Below are 21,613 nucleotides of genomic sequence, written 5' to 3' on the forward strand. Positions count from 1 at the left end.
GTGTATATTCATACATGCCCATGAATGAATGCTCATCAAACCAACTTTGCTTGTATTTTTTTATTTAAATAAGCAACAAGCTTGCTTCCCCTGTCTGACAGTAGTGCCCTCTTTTGAGAAATCCCCTTCCTTCATCACTAGCCAATTAAATTCGAGTATGGTGATCATCCAAAATTCTAATCCCTCCTTCTAATGAAGAAGACCTGATATAATGTGGCTGTTTCTAGTATCACTGGTATGACGATATTTGTACAGTAAAATTATATATTTATATAAAAATGTGTATTACTCATTGTTATCTACCGAGATCATGCAAACTTTTACATATATGTGTCAAAAGTAGTGAATGTGGCAATTACGTGTATATGAGAAAAGAAAGATGTCAATTTTTAAAATTTGAGTTTGAGTTGCTTACAATATTATACTTAATCTTCAATGTTATATTTGCTTTTTCCCCACAGTTTATCTCAAGAATGAGGAACCATCCAGTCACTGCAGTATAAAAAGTGTGGTCAGTCTAACATGTATACTTACCAAAAATACCAAAAATATTTTAAGCTTTTATCTGTAGGACAAGGATAAGTAATGAAAGTAACTTGAGAGCTAAGAGTGTTAGCGTAGTGAAATTCTTCAGCAGGTAAATTGCTTACAATGACAAGGCTGCTGATCCAAGTTCAATCCTGGCCCCCTTATAAAGCATAGTAAACTTCTCAAAATTTCCTCTAAACTCTGCACAAGTTCGAGCGCCCAGTAGACATCTGCACACACAGCAAAACCACAAATTCCTAATGAAATAAACCTTAAAAATAAAGTTACTAGAACATTTAATAGTGTAAAAATGTGCTTATTTTAGGCTAATGATGACATTTAAAATGATTTTAGATAGATTTTGAGTTAAATAAATATTGACTAACATTAAAAAATATTGAATTGTTATGATGACATGATGCTTTATGCTTATTCTTTCTTTGACAGATTCTATAATCATATATGAGAAACCCTTTAGCATGGCTGGAAGGAAATTCTAGGTGGCAGTAACGACATCAAATGATTCACTCTAGTGTGATGTGATTTATGTACTGAGTAAAGGACAGATTTGGAGCTGAGACTCCATCTCCTTTTACTCCATAGTCCTGCAAAAGTAATGGATTACATGTCCACACTGGGACTCAAAAGACACCCTATATCCCTTAAGTTGCCTTTGTCATATATTTTCCCAGTACCAACAAGGAAAGTAACTGGTACAGATAAAGCAGTCATTGTTAGTAATACTGTGGTAGCTTCAAGATTAACCACAAAATCATGACTTTTTAAACAGAATATTGGATAGTTACAGATTTACATGTAATTGGCTGATGTAATAACTAAAATCACTGAGGTCATGTACTGTTACTTTATATAGTATTGCCTAAGGACAATACCTTGAAAATAAATACACAAACACACACACGCATACACACACACACGCACACACACACACAGATACACATATATGTATATGTGTGTATGTAAAAATTGTCACAATGCCTTTGCAAATCACAAATTTTACTGAGACATACTTTGTGTGTGTGTGTGTGTGTGTGTGTGTGTGTGTGTGTGTGAGTGAGTGAGTGAGAGAGAGGGGGGAGAGAGAGAAGAAAGAGTGAGAGAGAAAAAGACAGAGTGTGCATTCATGCTTGAATTAATATGATGTTTTCACATTTGTTTGATTAATGTGAAATTTTCAAAGCAACTGGAATCAGTGGTAGTCTTCTTTCATCTAGTCACGTTTATAAAACATTGCTCTACTTCTAGGCAGTCATGTTCATCAGCCCAGAAAACCCTTTGACCTAAATGAGTTGGTACTTAATTTAAAAGTAATTCTGAATGACTTAAGGTAAGAACTTGGTGGTGGAGATGGAAGACTCTCAGCATGCTAGTGAAGTAAGTGGAGCATACGACAGAAAATAAAATAGTACAAAGCACAGAACCAAAGAAAACACGTTAGAAATCAGGCAATACATTTCTTGCCTTATGGGTAGATTAGATTCAAATAAAAGCTATTAATACACAACTAAGTAAAGTGCCAGTAATGGTAACATAGTCTACATGTTCTTGTTGTTGCATAATAATGGTATAATTGCATTCATGACCACATCCACTTGATATGTATTGTGTAAACGAATAGCAGGTAATACAGATAGGTAAAACAATTATTTTCTTCAAGCTGTTCCAATATTATAAGAAAATCCTGTGTTCATGACCCCAAAAGTATATATTGATAAAAATTTAGAGGGAAAAATGGATATAAGTATGTGATATTCTACAGAGGATATGGAAAATTTGTTACCCCTTAAGGATAGTAGATTTATGGTGAAAAATTATATTTGAGGATAATGAGCTTCTGATTTGGAAGAGAATACAGCACTTACTTCTGGGAGGTCGACTGACAGAGAGCAAGATTTATAGCAGGGAGTATGAGGAGCTAATGTCTGTCTCATAGAGCCTGGGGCTGTACCACAGGATGCTTGAAAATAAGTGTGAGACTGACATTGAGTTTCAAGCTTAAGATCAACACATCAAACTGCTGGAGATGACAGGTACAAAATCTTGATTTCATCTTGCCTTTCTATGAGACAGGGAGACTGAAAAAAGTAAATGATTTCTTTTATCTACTCTTTTTAGTATCAAAGAACTTTCCATTTTTATAGTTACATTTTAACAAGAATCCCAAATAATCCCTGAACACAGACGAAACTTCTTGTGCAGGTACTGCTAAATTGCTGTGTAATCAAGGTCTGATTGGGTCTGATTATGGAAGTTCTCCTTAATGAATACAAATGTTTGCTAGATTGTTAATATCCCTTTTTTATTATGCATTCACTGTGCAATGGATCTTTCTGAGGCACTAAAAATCATCTATTATTTTAGGGAAACTACCATACCTGAAGTTTCAGTTTAAACAATGATAAAATGTATGATATCAATTAAAATCAATTAGTAAACTGGGCCATCAGTATAAGCACAACTGGTCATAATTAAACAGTTGCAAATGCAATCTTAAAAAAAACTTCTGTGACTTAATACTGCATAAATAGATCATCTAATGCCACACACAAAGAAGGGTAAATGTTAGTGCCCTTTTAATCTGAAGAGGATTAAGCACTTTAGCCTTTACTATGTCCAACTTTAATATAAAACATAAATGTATAATACTGAATAAATGTAGTAATTCAAATGAAAATTCCTATGTGTGATGGGCATTCTGCTTGTAATACTAAAGATTCAACCTGACAGTGACATAACAAAGAGGCACTATGAGTAGACATCTTCTAAACTTTATGATCCCTTATGTAGCATACTAATAATGTGCTTTATTGTCTGTGCCATTACTGTGTTTAGTACTTTTGCCATCGTGGCTGCCTTTTGAATTTTAGGTACTCCTCTCTAGTAAATTCCTCTAAAGGGTGCAGTCAAAACAGGTTTACAAATATACATATAGTTTTCAGTACATCTGAAGGGTACAATTAGCTTTATTCTCAGTTTTAATTTCCACTTTTAAATAACCTAGATATATAATTATTTAGTTAGTTGAAATTTGTTGATTATTATTTAACTAAACTTTTAAATATTTAAGAACTCTCGTATTTCACCAAATGAAGGATTAGCTGTATTCAAATAGGACAACAAAATATATTCAAGTTTGAAATCTAAGTATGGATTCCTTTGCGCTGCTCAGAACAGCTCGGATTTCCTTTTTATAATGGATAAAATGAGACAGAATATAAGCTGTTCACATAGTAAGTAGGGTCAAGTATATGTAGTCATTAGTCCATGAAGTGGTAAGTAGTAAAATACCAGTTTACTTTGGAATCCTCTGTTTCTCCTGTGTTCCTTTCCTGATCATTATGTACCAATAAATGCCTGGAGTGATTATTCCATGGTTTTGCAACTTCAATTTATAATTGATTTTATGATTCCATTCTCTACAAAGATGCCAGTGACTTACAACTAGTAGCACTCCATCTGGTACAATTTCTGAGGTTTTAAATGCTTTTCACACTCGTAATTATTGGCTGTTTCCTAAAATTCTCTTCTCGTTGCTTCCCTTGAGCATCTTTCTTGTTTTATTCTATATCCTTCATCTTTTACAAGTTCCAGATAATTTATTAGGTCATGTAGCAGAAGCTTATACAATGTCATGAGGGCTACAAAGAAATGGAAATTAGTTTTAGAAAAATAATGAATTTACCTTACCTATGTAATATCTACTTGGATCTGTTGCATGGATACTGTTTTATGTTCTTGAAATTCTATTAGTATAAATGGAGAAATTCTAACAAATTGCTATAAATTTTAGTGCAAAAGTTTTCATTGTCGTAATATGGAATCTATATAAAGAATATAAGAAAGGAACATAAAATATTTGGTGGAAACATGAGTATGGAAAATATTTAATCAGACTTGTATGAAAAAACACTCTTGGTCATTCAAGAATCTTTTTAATTTAATCTTATGAGTGTAATTAACATGGTATTATTTACACTGAATCTCAAACTGAAGATCCATTAAGTCTCTTGATTCTTTTTCCATCCCAATATTTTCATTTTAAATTAAGTTTGTTCTTTGACCAACTACTTTCTTTAACAAACATCATTAACATTGTATTTTTGGACCATAGGTCAAATATTAAATTATTTGGTTTAAGCATATGAATAAAAATTAAACAAATTAGTTGCTCATTAGTATATCAACTCAAAATATTATATGTGTTTAAGCTTTTAAAATATATTTTATTTTTATGTATGAATGTTTAGATTTTGTGTATGTCCGTATATAGTATATAAAAAATGTTCATAGAAGTCAGAAATAATTGGATCCCCTAGGAATAGAATTACAGATGTTTTCGAACTGACATGTAAGTACTGGGAACCAAACTTGTAGCCTCTGAAAGAGCAGTCAATGTTAATATCTGCTGGAACATCTTCTTAGCCTAATTTTAATAGGGACACAATTTAATTTGGCTAAACTATTACAAAACTATTGTGAATGTTTCTTGTCTGTAACATATTTTAATGATTTCAAAGAGTCTGGGGATAAATAGACCTATCAGGAGACTTTAGCTAACATGTATGCCCATTTTGTTGATTTTTTTTCTTTTAATTAGATACCTTATGGTCACCTTTTCCATTGTATAGGGATCTTGTTTCCTGCACCTGTTAATACTGTTTCTACTACATGGAGAGTAGAGTGGGTGATACACTTAAAAAACGCTAACACATGTATAAACACAAAATTTAGAGGAAGGTCAAAAAGAATATAAGATTACTGATTAAGAAGGAAAAGATTACCTTAAATGGAAGGATTGGAAGGCATGCAAGGATATGATGGGCACAATTCAGATGGCTTCTAAGATTTTAAAAAATTTTTAAATTTAAATTTTAAACAATCTTATGTTACATACCTATACCAGTTCCTTCTGCCTCCTGTCCCCCCATTCCTCCCACCATCTCCCCATCTTACCTCCCCCATCCAATCCCCAGGGAGGATGAAGCCACCCATGGGAAATAATCAAACTCTGTCACATCATTTGGGGCAGGACTTAGGCCCTCCTACTTTCTGCCAGCAGCCCCATGGACTTCTCAAGACCCTAATTGACACCCATGTTCAGGAGTCCTGGTTCGGTCTTATGCTGGTTCCCCAGCTGTCAGTCTGAAGTCCATGAGCTCCCACTTGCTCAGGTCAGCTGTTTCTGTGGGTTTCCCCAAGCAAGGTCTTGAGCCTTTGGTCATCACTCCTCCCTCTCTAGAACTGGATTCCCGAGTCAAGCTCAGTGCTTAGCTGTGAATATCTACTTCTGCTTCCATCAGCTACTGGAAGAAGGCTCTATTCTTCGGTTTAACGAGCAACCTATTTGGTTTTATCTGTTTTTCTAACCAAACACATAAAACGGTATACACATGATATTTAGAAAATGACCTTCTTCCCTCTACTATTGAAATTTCATTTTGACCTGTGTATACTGAACTTCTCAAAACAGATCTTTGTTATACTGAAGCTATTGAACATAAAAAAGAGAAGAAAATCCACTTGTTGTATAAAGTAGGTAAGTTTAACCTAAGTTTTACTTCACAAATTTACAATTTGAAGTCCTAAATAGTTTTAGACACATGTACCATTTCCAAAAAAATTCATTATTCCACGTTCTCTGATTAAATATTTTATATTTATTTTCAATAATCTTATGATTTCTTATTGAGATTGTGATTGGTAGGTTACATATCAATTTCTAACTAACTTAATCAGAGAGACAAAATTTAGGTTATGATAAAACATTTATTATTTATGAACTTCAAATTAAAGTTTTAATTTAATGCGTACTCACCAGAAGTGTATAACTACTTAAGATACTTCATTTTCGTTTTTCTCTGAACTACTAATATTTTTTCTTCATGATAAAATTACAATTATGAATATAATTATGCTATCCAAATCTTAGCAGTTTTCTTTCATGATTCCAATAACAAAAATTCACTGTGTTATTCAATAATATGTAGAATAATTAAATAAGATTCTTTCTTTAACCAAAAATAAATTAAAGTACAACCTTCAATTTGGTTCTTCTTTAGTGGGAACAATTGTTTTCATCTTTTACCTAATCAGGATAGTATTATTTGATACTTGAAATATATTATCAATATATCATTAAAATAAAATGTATAATGTATATCATTTTCTTTTCATTTAGGAAATAAATTTCAAACAGAATTTAGTCTATTTAGATTGTGTTTTGTTTTTCAAATAAATAGTGTTTATTTTAATTCAAAGAGTATTAGAAATCTTCTAACGCAATTATTTTATTTATAGTTTCATCAGCTGTGTAGAGGTCTTAATTCCATATGGGACAACAATTGTTTTGGAAAAAATAATCTGTTGATTAGAGTCAATGAATATATAAATTTTAGGGAAAATGGAGAAAATTAATACAACCTCTACTGAACATGATTTTTGCAAACTATCTTTTTAAGAAATGATTCCTCTCTTTAATTTAAAGACTTCAAATACGACTCTATGAGAATTTTTAAGAGTTTCTACCAGAAAAACCAATTCACCACTTATAACACAATTAGCAAAATTGTGCACAATTTTCCATTTTCCTAGGAATGTCAGAAGCTACATCCTCAAAGTATGTCTCCACATCAGTGACTAATCATAAACTGATCAAGAAAACTAAAGAATGTTCTGAAAAAATGGTGGGTGTGTATCATATCTGTTTTCCATATGAAGACAGAAATTCTTTTTTTTTTCCAGTTTAAATTTAGATAAGAAACGAGGTTGCTTCACAAGTCAGTTCCAGGTCCCTCTCCCATTCCCTCCCCTCCTCCCTTGCCCTCCCCCCAACCCCCCCCCCCGTTATCCCCTCATTCCCCCAGGGAGGGTGATGCCCTCCATGGGGGTGTCCATAGTCTGTCATTTCACATATGGCAGGGCCTAGACCCTTCCCCAAGAGTTCAGGGTGAGAGTGCACCTCACATTGTTCTATGGGAGTCCAAAGTCCATGTGTATACTTGGGATGGGTACTGATCTGCTGCCCAAGGCTCAATATATTCCCTAGGCCTCCTCACTGACACCCAGATTCAGGGGGTCTTGATCAGTCCCATGCTGGATTCCCAGGCTGATGCCTGGGATTCAAGAGTTAACCTTTGTCTGGTCAGCTGTTTCTGGGGGTTAAACCAGCCCAGTCTTAATCCCTTTGATCATCAGCCCTCCCTCTCTGTTACTGGCTTTCTTGAGTTCAGCTCAGTACTTAATCAAGGGAGTCTGCCTCTTCTTCGATCAGCCACTAAATGAAGTTTCTGTTTCCCAGACTCTCTGGCCATAGGATTGTAGGCTGGCACTCCCCAGATCTATGTCTAAAATCCATATATGAGAGAGTACATGGCATGTTTCTCTTTTTGTGACTGGGTTACCTCAGTCAGGATGGTTTCTTCTAGTGTCATCCATTTGCCTGCGAATCTCATGATTCCATTATTTTTTTCTGCTGAATAGTACTCCATTGTGTAGATGTACCACATTTTCTCTACCCGAAGACAGAAATTCTAAAACCTGCAATTATAACAATCATTTTCCATAGCAGAATTAGCTCCAAGATCACATATAGGTAATTATAGATTGTATTTCAGGAGTTAATTTTCACTTCTGTCTTTGTTGTCCAGTGCATGGGGTAAATCTGCTTGTGGACTATATAATGGTGTTCTCTAATTCAGACATAATATAGCACACTTCATGATGTCATAATGGCAGTAAATATGGCAGTACCTCAGATATTACACATTATAGTACACAGTAGAAATATACAATATTTTTTTAGTTATGTAACATATCATTTTCTGGACTTACAGTGATGGAAGTTAGTAACATATTCAAATAGAGTATGTGTTCTATTGTATATTTGTGCATTAAAAACATGTTTACCTTTGTAAAATTGAGAGTTGAAAGTTACAGCATTTTATCAGGGAATAGTTGTATGTCACATTTTCGATAAGACAAGAAATAGGATAAGATTCACTTGCAGAAGTGATACAGTATCATTACCATAAAAACTTCCTGAAATATTATATCTGCCAGGGACTACAGGTCATGCCACCCAAGCAACTGCTCAGAAATGATCTATGTAAGTTCAGAGTACAGTTCAAAGACCAGATTATAAACAAAATGAACAGATCTCCTGCTGTGGAACTGGCCTCTTTGAAACTATAAAATTATTCATGGGGAAATTTTAACTCCTTTCTGTTACACTTCCAAAATCTTCATGTGGCTTCATGAAAGTCATTAAAAAGTAAACTGCCTGCTACTTTCTACTGTAGTTTTGTTCAGTTCCTTTTACCTGGAGTGCTTTCACAGAATTACTAGTTCCATAGATTCATAAGTCAATTATTTGCAACAATCCAGGTACTAGGATGATTAATGTGAATCTATTAATATATTCAAAGTGATGTGAAGCATGCAAAATATTCTTCTCAGTTCTGCATATAATATATGCCCTGACACTTTGCCAAGTACATTACTGAACACAAAGATTGAATCAAGTAAACAAAAGAACATTTCATATTAATATAGGGGAACATATCTTTCATTGTAAAGCCCTATAAGGACCATGACCACTGATTTTGAAACACTCTCTTATTGCCTGTGTTCATGAAGTTGTCACAAAAGCTTGTTAGAAAATGTGATATCCTCTTATTAAGGGTTATTAAGCAGAAGTGAAGTATAATTTTCTTCAGAGACTCTGTGAATAGTTTCCATCTTTTCTTACATTCCATACCATTTCATTTATAGCCTCTAAGGGCAACAAAAAGACAAACATAATGACAATTTACAACTTAAAGATAAAAATTATGTTTTATTTAATTTTGAATTTTATGAAAGTATAGTAACAATAAATATATTTAAACTGTTTTAAAATAAAAATTTCCATTTGGACTTAAGTTTTGTGCATGGCGATAAACATGGATCGATCCGCATTCTTCTACATGCCAGTCTCCAATTATGCCAGCACCATTTGCTGAAGATGCTTTCTTTATTCCATTGTATATTTTTAGCTTCTTTGTCAAAGGTCAGATGTTCGTACGTGTGTGGGTTAATACCCGGATTTTCAATTCAATTCCATTGGTCTACCTGTCTATTTTTGTACCAATACCAAGCTGTTTTCAGGACTATAGCTCTATAATAGAGCTTGAGGTCAGGGATGGTGATGCCTCCGGACGTTGCCTTGTTGAACAGGGTTGTTTTGACTATCCTGGGTCTTTTGTTTTTCCAATACAAAATTGATACACTGAAACTCATAGAAGAGAAAGTGGGTGGTAACCTTGAACGAATTGGTACAGGAGACAGCTTCCTGAACATAACACCAGTAGCACAGACAGTGAGATCAACAATTAATAAATGGGACCTACTGAAACTGAGAAGCTTCTGTAAGGCAAAGGACACAGTCAGCAAGACAAAAAGGCAGCCCACAGAATGGGAAAAATATTCACTAATCCCACACCTGACAGAGGGTTGATCTCCAAAATTTACAAAGAACTCAAGAAGCAAGTCTCCAAAACAGCAAAGGACCCAATTAAAAAGTGGGCTGCAGAACTAAATAGAGAGTTTTCAATAGAGGAGTCTAAAATGGCTGAGAGGCACTTGAGAAAGTGCTCAACATCCTTAGCCATCCGGGAAATGCAAATCAAAACAACTCTGAGATACCATCTCACTCCTGTCAGAATGGCTAAAATCAAAAACACCAATGACAATTTATGCTGGAGAGGATGTGGTGAAAGGTGGACACTCCTCCATTGCTGGTGGGAGTGCCAACTGGTTCAGCCACTTTGGAAAGCAGTATGGAGATTCCTCAGAAAAATGGGAATAAACCTACCACAAGACCCAGCAACTCCACTCTTAGGCATATACCCAAAAGATGCCCATTCATACAACAAAGATGTCTGTTCCACTATGTTCATAGCAGCTTTATTTGTAATAGCCAGAACTTGGAAGCAACCTAGATGTCCCTCACCCGAAGAGTGGATAGAGAAAATGTGGTACATCTACACAATGAAGTACTATTCAGCAGAAAAAAATAATGGAATCATGAGATTCGCAGGCAAATGGATGACACTAGAAGAAACCATCCTGACTGAGGTAACCCAGTCACAAAAAGAGAAACATGCCATGTACTGTCTCATATATGGATTTTAGACATAGATCTGGGGAGTGCCAGCCTACAATCCTATGGCCAGAGAGTCTGGGAAACAGAAACTACATTTAGTGGCTGGTTAAGTACTGAGCTGAACTCAAGAAAGCCAGTATCAGAGAGGGAGGACTGATGATCAAAGGGATTAAGACTGGGCTGGTTTAACCCCCAGAAACAGCTGACCAGACAAAGGTTAACTCTTGAATCCCAGGCATCAGCCTGGGAATCCAGCATGGGACTGATCAAGACCCCCTGAATCTGGGTGTCAGTGAGGAGGCCTAGGGAATATATTGAGCCTTGGGCAGCAGATCAGTACCCATCCCAAGTATACACATGGACTTTGGACTCCCATAGAACAATGTGAGGTGCACTCTCACCCTGAACTCTTGGGGAAGGGTCTAGGCCCTGCCCTATATGAAATGACAGACTGTGGACACCCCCATGGAGGGCCTCACCCTCCCTGGGGGAACGAGGGGATAACGGGGGGGGATGGGGGAGGGCACGAGAGGAGGGGAGGGAAAGGGAGAGGGACCTGGAACTGACTTTTGAAGCAACCTTGTTTCTTATCTAAATTTAAAAAAAAAAGAATAAAAAAAAATTTCCTGTGCTCCAATCCTAGTACACATTAATTGTATCTCAATTTTTGACTAGGTGTAAAATAAACCTTATGTGTTAAAGAACAAAGAAGTGACATGGAGAAAAATATAAATGTGTGTATGTTAAAGCAATTCTGTTTTTCTGTGTTCTTGTGCAAATACTGTGATCTCATTAATATTTACTTGAGATAAATGTAAATTAACATTATTTATTATAACAATGATGGAAACTTTGATATTTAATGTTTGTATAAAATAAAATTATTTTATCGAAATAATAATAGCAATTGTCTCTGTGAGCAAGTAGAATATACTGCCTGGAAGGAAGCAGGAACATTAGGAGGTATTGATATTCTTCTGTGTCCAGCTTAAAATGGAGGATATACAGCACACACACACACACACACACACACACACACACACACACACAAACCTAATTTATCAGGTGTTTTAAAGTTCATGTTTTATTATGTCTATAGTATATACAACATATTAGTTCATACACACTCTATACATATCCAAAAGTATTTATACATCACAGACATACTTACAAATCCACAAAACTAAGTGTTATGGAAAGGGAACAAATACATACCTGTCTGATTCTTTTTTATTATTTAAATTATAAACAAGCTTGCTTCACATGTCAATTCCAGCTCCCTCTCATTCCCTTCCTCCCCCACCCCCAACTCTCTAACCAACCCCCTCATCCCCTCCCCACAAAGGGTGAGGCACTCCATGTGGGATCTCCAAAGTCTGTCATATCATCAAGGCCAGGGTCTAGGCCCTCCCCCATGTGTCCAGGCTGAGCTAGCATCTCTCCATATAAAATACACTCCACAAGTCCAAGTCCATTCGAACGCCAGGGATAAATACTGATCTACTACATGAGGTCCCATTGATTACCAAGGCCTCCTCACTGACACCTACATTCAGGCAGCTTTATCAATAATCAAGTGTCCACAGGTGTTTGGATTTACATGCGCATCTTTACTTTGATTCCATTGATCAGCATGTCTTTTTCTATGACAATCTCATACTGTTTTTATTACTCTACGCATATAGTACAATTTGAAGCTGGGAGGGTGATACTTCCATGAGATGTTGTTAATGTTATCATCATCATCATTATTATTATTATTATTATTATTATTATTATTATGCTGATTTATGTTGTTTCTATATGAATCCAAAAATGGTCCTTTAAATATGTATGAAGTATTGTGTTTTAATTTTTATGGAGATTATATTGTATCTGATGATTGGTTTTTGTAGGATGACTGTTGTATTAAATTGACCCATGAACATGGGGGTATCATCTTCAATTTCTTTCTTCAAATACATGAAGATTTTTATTTAATCACACAAGTCTTTCACTTGCTTGGCTAAAGTTACCAAAAGATATTTTACATTATTTGAAGCTGTTGTTAAATGTATATATTTTCTTATTCCTTTTTCAGTCCTTATGTCACTTGTATGTAGGAAGTCGATTGAGTATTGTGAGTTAATTCTGCATCCATCTACTTTGTTGAAAATATTTACCAGCTCTATGAGTTTCTAGGTGGAATTTTGGGTTACATTTATACTACAATATCGTCTGCAAACAAAGGTACTTTGAATTTTCCCTTTCCAATTTGCATCCCATTGATCTCCAGTTGTCTTACTACTTTAGCTGAGACTTCAAGATCTATCTTGAAGTTATCTGGCTTAGAAAATATTGCCTTGGAATTGCTTTGATTCTCTTTCCATTTAAGTTGATGTTGACAACAGGCTTGCTCCAAACTGTTTTAATTACATTGAGATATGTTACTTATGTCTTTAATCTCTCCATGACATTTATCATGAAGGGGTGTTGAATGTTGTCAAAGGTCTTTCCTGCATCTAATGAGATGATTATATAATTATGCTTTTCAGTCTGTTTATGTAGTGGATTTTATTTATCAATTTACATATGTTTTACCATGCCTGCTTCTCTGAGATGAGGTCTAATTAGGTGGTTAATGAAATTCATGTTGTTTAATCTTTTTGTTTTTTGATTTGGGTTGCAAATACTTTTACCTCTATATTTATGAAGAGAGTTGGTCTGTATTTCTCTTTGTTATATTTTTATGAGGATAACTATGGCCTCTTGAAAAGAATTAGGGAAAATTCTCCGAGTGCTACTTTTAGAATAATTTGAAGAGTATTGGTAATCTTTTTCTGGAAGTTTGTGTTAAATACATCTTACCCTTGACGGTTTTTTTTGGGGGGGAGCTGGAAGACTTTTAATTACTGCTTCTAGCCGGGCAGTGGTGGCGCAAGACTTTAATCCCAGCACTCGGGAGGCAGAGGCAGGCGGATCTCTGTGAGTTCGAGCCCTGGCTGGACCGATAGCCTCTGAAACAATACAGAGAAACCCTGTCTCGTAAAAACCAAAAAAAAAAAAATTACTGCTTCTATTTCACAAGGCATTGTTAATGAGTATGTTACTTATATGTTACTTATATGATCTCAGTTTATCCTGGTAGGTGTTATAATCTGGGAAAATTATCTATTTAATAACAATTTTTAAGTATTTACGTTCATTTTTATACATATATATCTTATTATATATGTATATAAGCGAATATATGGATAACAATTCTACGTTAAAAATGTTTGTTATTCATTGTCATTAATATCCAAAATTGGAAACAATAATTTAATAAATACGGTGCATTTTAAGAAAACTTTCTTGTCTTTTATATAAATGAAGAAAACATACTTTAATATGCAATGAAAATTTCTGACTTTTGTTGTTCAATTTGAATCCAGCTAATCCTTTATTTGGTGAAATATGAGAGTTCTTAAATATTTAAAAGTTTAGTTAAATAATAATCAACAAATATCAACTAACTAAATAATTATATATCTATGTTATTTAAAAATGGAAATTAAAACTGAGAATAAAGCTAATTGTACCCCTCAGATATACTGAAAACTATATTTCTCATGTCAGTTTCTAACTTCTTTCTTTAGTAAAGTAAGGATGGACATTACATGTTGATGTAAAACATAGAAGAGGAGCTCATATAATGATTTATAAATTCTGTTTTAAAATATTTCATTTATTTATGGTGAAATTTAAGTACATTTTAAGAATAAATAAAGTCAATTAAGCATGAAGAAGAATGACTTGCAAAGCAGTCCTCATTTAAAAATTAAATGCTCTATTCATTGTAGCCATTGTGCTTTGTATGGGAAAAAAATCAGGATTATACATATGGGTCTTGAAACGAGGAAATAGCTTGGTTGGAAAGAGCTTTCCTGGCATGTGCATTGGGCTGAGATCTGATAACAATATCCAAATTGGAAATCCATATATAAATCCACAGGTCTGTAGCCTTAGTGTAGGAAAAGGTAAGCTTCTGATTTACCGATCTCAGTGGCTATAAAGATAAGAATTCATGAGTACTAAATTCTGTAGCATAAAATTCTAACATATGAGTCTTTTACTTGTTTAGAGTTACCACGCCATACTCTCTGAATAATAAAATAATTTCTAGAAGTATAAAAACCCATGATTCAAAGAAGTCCTGTAGAGCTGTGACAGCCTTGTATTGCTATAAAAAGAGAATTTGATCAATGTAATTGAACTTAAGATCTAGGCATAAGCCTACATTATTGTGAACACCTAATTTTTTATGAATATAGAAATAAGCAATGGAAATAATAAAGCATCTTCAACAAATGTTGCTGCTCAAACTAGATAACTGTGCATAGAAAAATCAAATAGATACAAAATTTGGACCTGGCACAAACTCAACTGCAAATGCATCAGATTCATCAACATAAAACCAAATACACTGAACCATATAGAACAGAAAGTGGAAAATACCCTTGAACTTATTGGCACAGTCAAAGGCTTTCTGAACAGAACACAATTAGCACAGGCACTAATAGCAATAATAAATGGGTGCTCATGAAACTGAAAAGTTTCTATAAAATCAGTGATATTTTGTTCTTGTGAGCATGTGGAGTCAGGAGGACATTCATCAGTTGCTAGTGAGTGGGCAAATTTGTGCAGCCACTATGGAAATCATAGCTGCATGTTCTCAGGAAGATGGGAACCAATTTACGTGAAAATCAAGGTATATTCATAATGAGCATATAGAGAAAGGAGTCTCAATCCTAGCGTATAGATACTTGCTGAACCATATTTACTGCTGTTTATTCATTGTAGTCATAAATGGGAAACAATGTAAATGTCCCACAACAGACGACTGGATGAAGGGTGTATAGTAAATTTACACAATGGACTATTCCTCAGCCATTACAAGGAAGTAGAGAGCCACGGAGAGAAAGACAGAGAGAGAGAGAGAGAGAGAGAGAGAGAGAGAGAGAGAGAGAGAGAGAGAGAGAGAGAGAGAGAGAAATACAGAGAGTGCAGATAGGTGATACACTAGAAAAAATTATGTAACTAGAATGAAATTATCCACAATGAGGTGATCTAGACTCAGAAAGACAAAAAATTATTTATACGTAGATTTTAGCTGTTAAGTAAATGATAATCATGTTATAATACCTAAGACTTAATCACTCTTCTATTGCTGTGAAGGGACACCATGGCCAAGGCAACTCAGATAAAATATTGAAGAGGATAGGGCTTGCATAGAATTCCAAACGTTTTGTCTATTTCCTCAAGGGAGGAAGCAGGGATGCAGGCACAGCAGGCATGACCCTGGAGAAGTATTTGAAAGCTGCATGAGGATCTGAAGTCAGAGTGAGCAACACTGGCTTAGCATGGGCTTTTGAAATCCTCAAATCCCACAACCAGTGACAGACATCCTCCAACAAGGCCACACTGAGTTTCTCAAAGAGTGCCACTTGCTGATGACGAATGGCAGCCATTCTTTAAATGACCATATTCCATTTCCTGGCCCCTAGAGACTTCCAGCCATATCATAATGCAAAAATGTACCCAGTCTAATTTCAAAAGGCTGCATAGTCTGTCACTGTCTCAAAATTACATAAAAGATATCAGAAAATGGAAAGATCTCCCATGATCTTGGATAGGTAGCATGAACATTATAAAAATGGCAATCTTAACCAAAAGCAGTCTACAGATTAAACGCAATACCCATCAAATCCCCAACACAATTATTCACACACCTCAAAATAACAATATTCATCTCCATTGGGATGTTTTAGTAAAAGAGAATGCTGTATATTCCATAGCTATTATATAGGAAATATTACAGAGGTATTTTGAAGAATTGACCAGTTTCATTTACACAGATACAAAGATCTAAGCCAATAACTAAATATAATAATTTCAAGCTGTCATTGAACCAACCATAGCAATTTGCACTATAAATGAGAACTGCATTTACTTGTATAAAAATGTCGTGATGATGTCAATGAAGACTATTTACATTGAAGCTTGCTCCAGTGGTTGGATTTATCTTAGGTATTGATACCACAAAGTATAACGACACAGTTCATAAAATGTCATACTCTTGTGAAACTATTATTTAACTTAAAACTCCTACACATTGGTTCTATTTGTACAGATGATGTATACTACTCATTTTGAACCATTCTGGATTTTGGGATATCATATATTGAGTGCTAGGAATATAAGTGAAATGTATTTTAAGCAATGAATGCATGGTTAAATGATTGAAAAAAGACATTTGTTTGTAAGCTCCATCAATCTATGTCCATATGAAGTATAATAAGACCAAATAATTAAAGGAACATGTAAATAATTGTGTTTTACATATTTGATATTATTCTGAAGTACATATCATTTTAATAAAGGATCTAAGATGGGAATGTGGGATATCACATTTAGTAAAGTGCAGGGATATGAAATTGCAGTTTCAAAGCACATGTACAAAGCCAGACATCACTCTATGTTCTTGTAACCACAGAGATTTTGTGGATCACACACAGGTAGATTCCTTAAGCCCATCCCATATGTTGCTTTCTGAACCCATGAATTCCAATTTAGAAATTGCTGAATACCAAAGAGTATGAGATAATACTATATATAGACATAAGCACACACACAATAAATAAAATAGTTGAGAGAGGAACCATATGGATGACTAATAACAGTGAAACATCCTACAACTTTGAGGACTAACTTCCTAATTTTGTAATTTGAAACACTTTCTGATTACAGTAGCTATTAAACAAATATAACATAAATGTATATTATATATGTTATAATATGGAAATTTTATTAGTGAACTAGGTCAGGTTACCTGGGCATTCAATATACTATGTCCAAATAGAAAAAGCTAGTATAACTATTCAAGTTGGGCTTATTGGTTTTGCATTATACAGGATTGGTTTGCCTTGTCATCTAGTTAAATTGATGCATATATTTAATTCATTTCTTATTTTTGAATAAAAATACCAAAATAGAAATTTTAAAATTTATGTACATCTATGAGAATTAAAAACATATTTACTAAAATTAACATAGATTTGTTATAAGTAGAAAATTTGTTAGCTCTTTCAGAGCAGATAACAATTCTTTTTTAGAGCATTTATGTAATATCTTTGAGGGGAGAAAATCATTTATGTTGTGTGAACTGTTTATCCCTCCAGGTCCTGGTAAGAACAACAACAATGGTACAGCTTTCAAAATAGATTAATGAATTACTGATGGATTGCTTTCTGGAATTTTAGTTTTATTAACAAAACAAGGTCTTTTGTTTTATTATTCAGTGTTGTTAGAGATTTTCAATAACAAGAAAATGAATGATTTCTTTCCAAAGAGAAGGAGCTTGGATTTCTGTGAATGTTTCCAGTGTTGTTGCCATTTTTGCTGTATGATGCTACTACTTTTTGAGAGCATTATAAGGAAACTTCTGTCATGTGGGACACGGAAGCACGTGGCTCAGGAACTCAAAGCCAGACTTAGGTACACTACAATTTCAAAATTACTCTGAATAATATCAGATATTTCTGAACATATAGAAAGAAAAATTATAAGGGAGATAAACCACATTATTCTCATGTCATAGATTTTTTGTAAGAATGCAGTTAGTTTGAAGTGATCTTGAATTATATTTGTTTGACTATCAGAAAATTAAATTCATACAAATAGCCCAAAAAGTTTGTTTATTAATAGTGATTATGCTGAAATGAAAATCTAACGAGTGTTGATGGGGTTGAATCTCACTCTCACACTAACAGAGAAAATTAGTCATCGATATCAACCAGCTACAAACCCTGAAAACTACAATATATCTTTCACTCAGGTTTAAGGATCTATGTAGGAAACAAACAAATTTTAAGAGCAAGAGGTGACAGATAACTCCCTCCAGGCCACTACTCATAAAATCAAAACCAAAAAAAAAAACCTGTCTTCCAGACACTACTGGCTGATACGCATGTGAACTTATGAGACCCTGAGAACATGGGTAAGAACCAAGTAATTTCAAGCCAGACAAACCCGTATCCACCAAAATAGAAGCAGACACTAAGTGCCTCCCATTTTAAATCTATTTTGACGGATACCTTCTGAGGTATCCATTATCCTAAAAATAAGTTTTGTTCAATGGAATGATACAGGCTACATCCACTACACTGCATGGCAGACCAACGCAAAATGGATTTTTTTGATTTTGTTATTTTTCGTTTCATTTTGGTAGTTTTCATCTTATTGGATTTTGTGCTGATTTGATTTTTGTTTTCTATTGATTAGTTGGGAAAAACATATAACACAAAGTCATGAAGCTGGATGAGTCTACAGAGGTGACAAGTATCTGGAAGAAGTTGGAGGAGGAAACACTGAGAAGAATCAATGAAACAAAGAGTTTGTTCTTTGAGAAAATCAACAAAATAGACAAACCTCTGTCCAAACTAACCAAAAGACAGAGAGAGACCATGCTAATTAACAAAATCAGGAATGAAAAAGGGGACATAACAACGGACTCTGAGGAAATCCAGAGAATCATCAGGGCATACTTTGAAAATCTGTACTCCACAAAATTTGAAAATTTAAAGGAAACGGACAATTTCCTGGTTAGATATCACTTGCCAAAAGTAAATCAAGAACAGATAAAGAATCTAAACAGACCTATAACCCCTAATGAAATAGAAGCAGTCATAAAAAGTCTCCCAACCAAAAACAGCCCAGGCCCAGGTGGCTTCAGTGCAGAATTCTAACAGAAATTCAAAGAAGAGCTAATTCCAATACTCCTCAAAGTATTCCACACAATAGAAGCAGGAGGTTCACTGCCAAACATTTTCTACAAGGCTACAATTACCTTGACACCCAAGCCACACAAAAACACAAGTAAGAAAGAGAACTATAGATTAATTTCCCTCATGAACATCGATGCAAAAATACTCACAAACCAGATTCAAGAACACATCAGAAATATCATCCACCATGATCAAGTAGGCTTCATCCCAGGAATGCAGGGATGGTTCAACATTAGAAAATCTATCAATGTAATCCAACATATTAACAAACTGCGAAAGAAAAACCACATGATCATCTCACTAGATGCTGAAAAATCCTTTGACAAAATCCAGCACCCATTCATCATAAAGGTCCTAGAGAGATCAGGGATAACAGGAACGTACCTGAATATAATAAAAGCAATATACAGTAAACCAACAGCTAACATCAAACTAAATGGAGAGAAACTCAAAGCAATTCCTCTAAAATCAGGAACAAGACAAGGTTGTCCACTCTCTCCATATCTCTTCAATATTGTACTTGAAGTTCTAGCTACAGCAATAAGACAGCAAAAGGAGATAAACGGGATACAAATAGGAAAAGAAGAAGTCAAATTTTCACTATTTGCAGATCATATGATAGTTTACATAAGTGACCCAAAAAACTCCGCAAGGTTACTACTAGAGCTTATAAACACCTTCAGCAATGTGGCAGGATACAAGGTAAACTCAAAAAAATCAGTGGCCTTATTATATACAGATGATGAAGTGACTGAGAAAGAAACCAGAGAAACATCACCCTTTACAATAGCCAAAAACAGCATCAAATATCTGGAGATAATGTTAACCAAGGAAGTGAAAGACCTGTATATCACGAACTTTGTGTCTTTAAAGAAAGAAATCAAAGAAGATACCAGAAAATGGAAAGATCTCCCATGCTCTTGGATTGGTAGGATCAACATAATAAAAATGGCAATCTTGCCAAAAGCAGTCTACAGATTCAGTGGAATCCTTATCAAAATTCCATCACAATTCTTCAAGGACCTGGAAAGAACATTAATCAACTTTATATGGAAAAACAAAAGGCCCAGGATAGCCAAAACAAACCCATACAATAAAGGAACTTCAGGAGGCATCACCATACCTGACTTCAAGCTCTATTATAGAGCTATAGTCCTGAAAACAGCTTGGTATTGGCACAAAAATAGGCAGGTAGACCAATGGAACCGAATTGAAAGCTCTAATTTTAACCCACACACCTATGAACACTTGATTTTTGACAAAGAAGCTGATCTGAACAGGGGTGAGCTCTGTGACCCTAGACTGACAGTGGGGAGGCCAGCATGGGACTGATCTGGACCCCCCCCCGAATGTGAGTGTCAGTGAGAAGGCCTGGGCAAACTATGGGCCCCTGAGCTGTGGATCAGTGTCTATCCCTGGTATACAAACAGTCTTCGTGTGCCTATAGCACAAAGAGGGATGCTCTCTCAGCCTGGACTCTTAGGGGAGTGCCTGGACCCTACCCTGAGTGAAATGACAGACTCTAGATATCCCCTATGTGGAAGGAATTGGCAATAGGGTGGGAGGCTGGGGGGTAGATGGGGGCGTGCAGGAGGAGGGGAGGGAGAGGGAACTGGGATTGACATGTAAAACAAGCTATTTAAAATTAAAATTAAAAATTAAAAAAAACTTAAGTCCAAATGGATCAAAGGCCTGAACATAAATCCAGCCACACTGAACCTCTTGGAAGAGAAAGTGGGTGGTGACCTTGAACGAATTGGTACAGGAGAGAGCTTCCTGAACATAACACCACTAGCACAGACAGTGAGATCAACAATTAATAAATGGGACCTCCTGAAACTGAGAAGCTTCTGTAAGGCAAAGGACACAGTCAGCAAGACAAAAAGGCAGCCCACAGAATGGGAAAAAATATTCACTAATCCCACATCTGACAGAGAGTTGATATCTAAAATTTACAAAGAACATAAACAGCAAGTCTCCAAAACATCAAAGGACCCAATTAAAGAGTGGGCTGCAGAACGAAATAGAGAGTTTTCAATAGAGGAGTCTAAAATGGCTGAGAGGCACTAGAGAAAGTGCTCAACATCCTTAGCCATCTGGGAAATGCAAATCAAAACAA

This window comes from Mesocricetus auratus, unplaced genomic scaffold (genome assembly GCF_017639785.1).
Source record: "Mesocricetus auratus isolate SY011 unplaced genomic scaffold, BCM_Maur_2.0 Super-Scaffold_2245, whole genome shotgun sequence".
In the NCBI taxonomy this organism is placed as follows: Eukaryota; Metazoa; Chordata; class Mammalia; order Rodentia; family Cricetidae; genus Mesocricetus; species Mesocricetus auratus.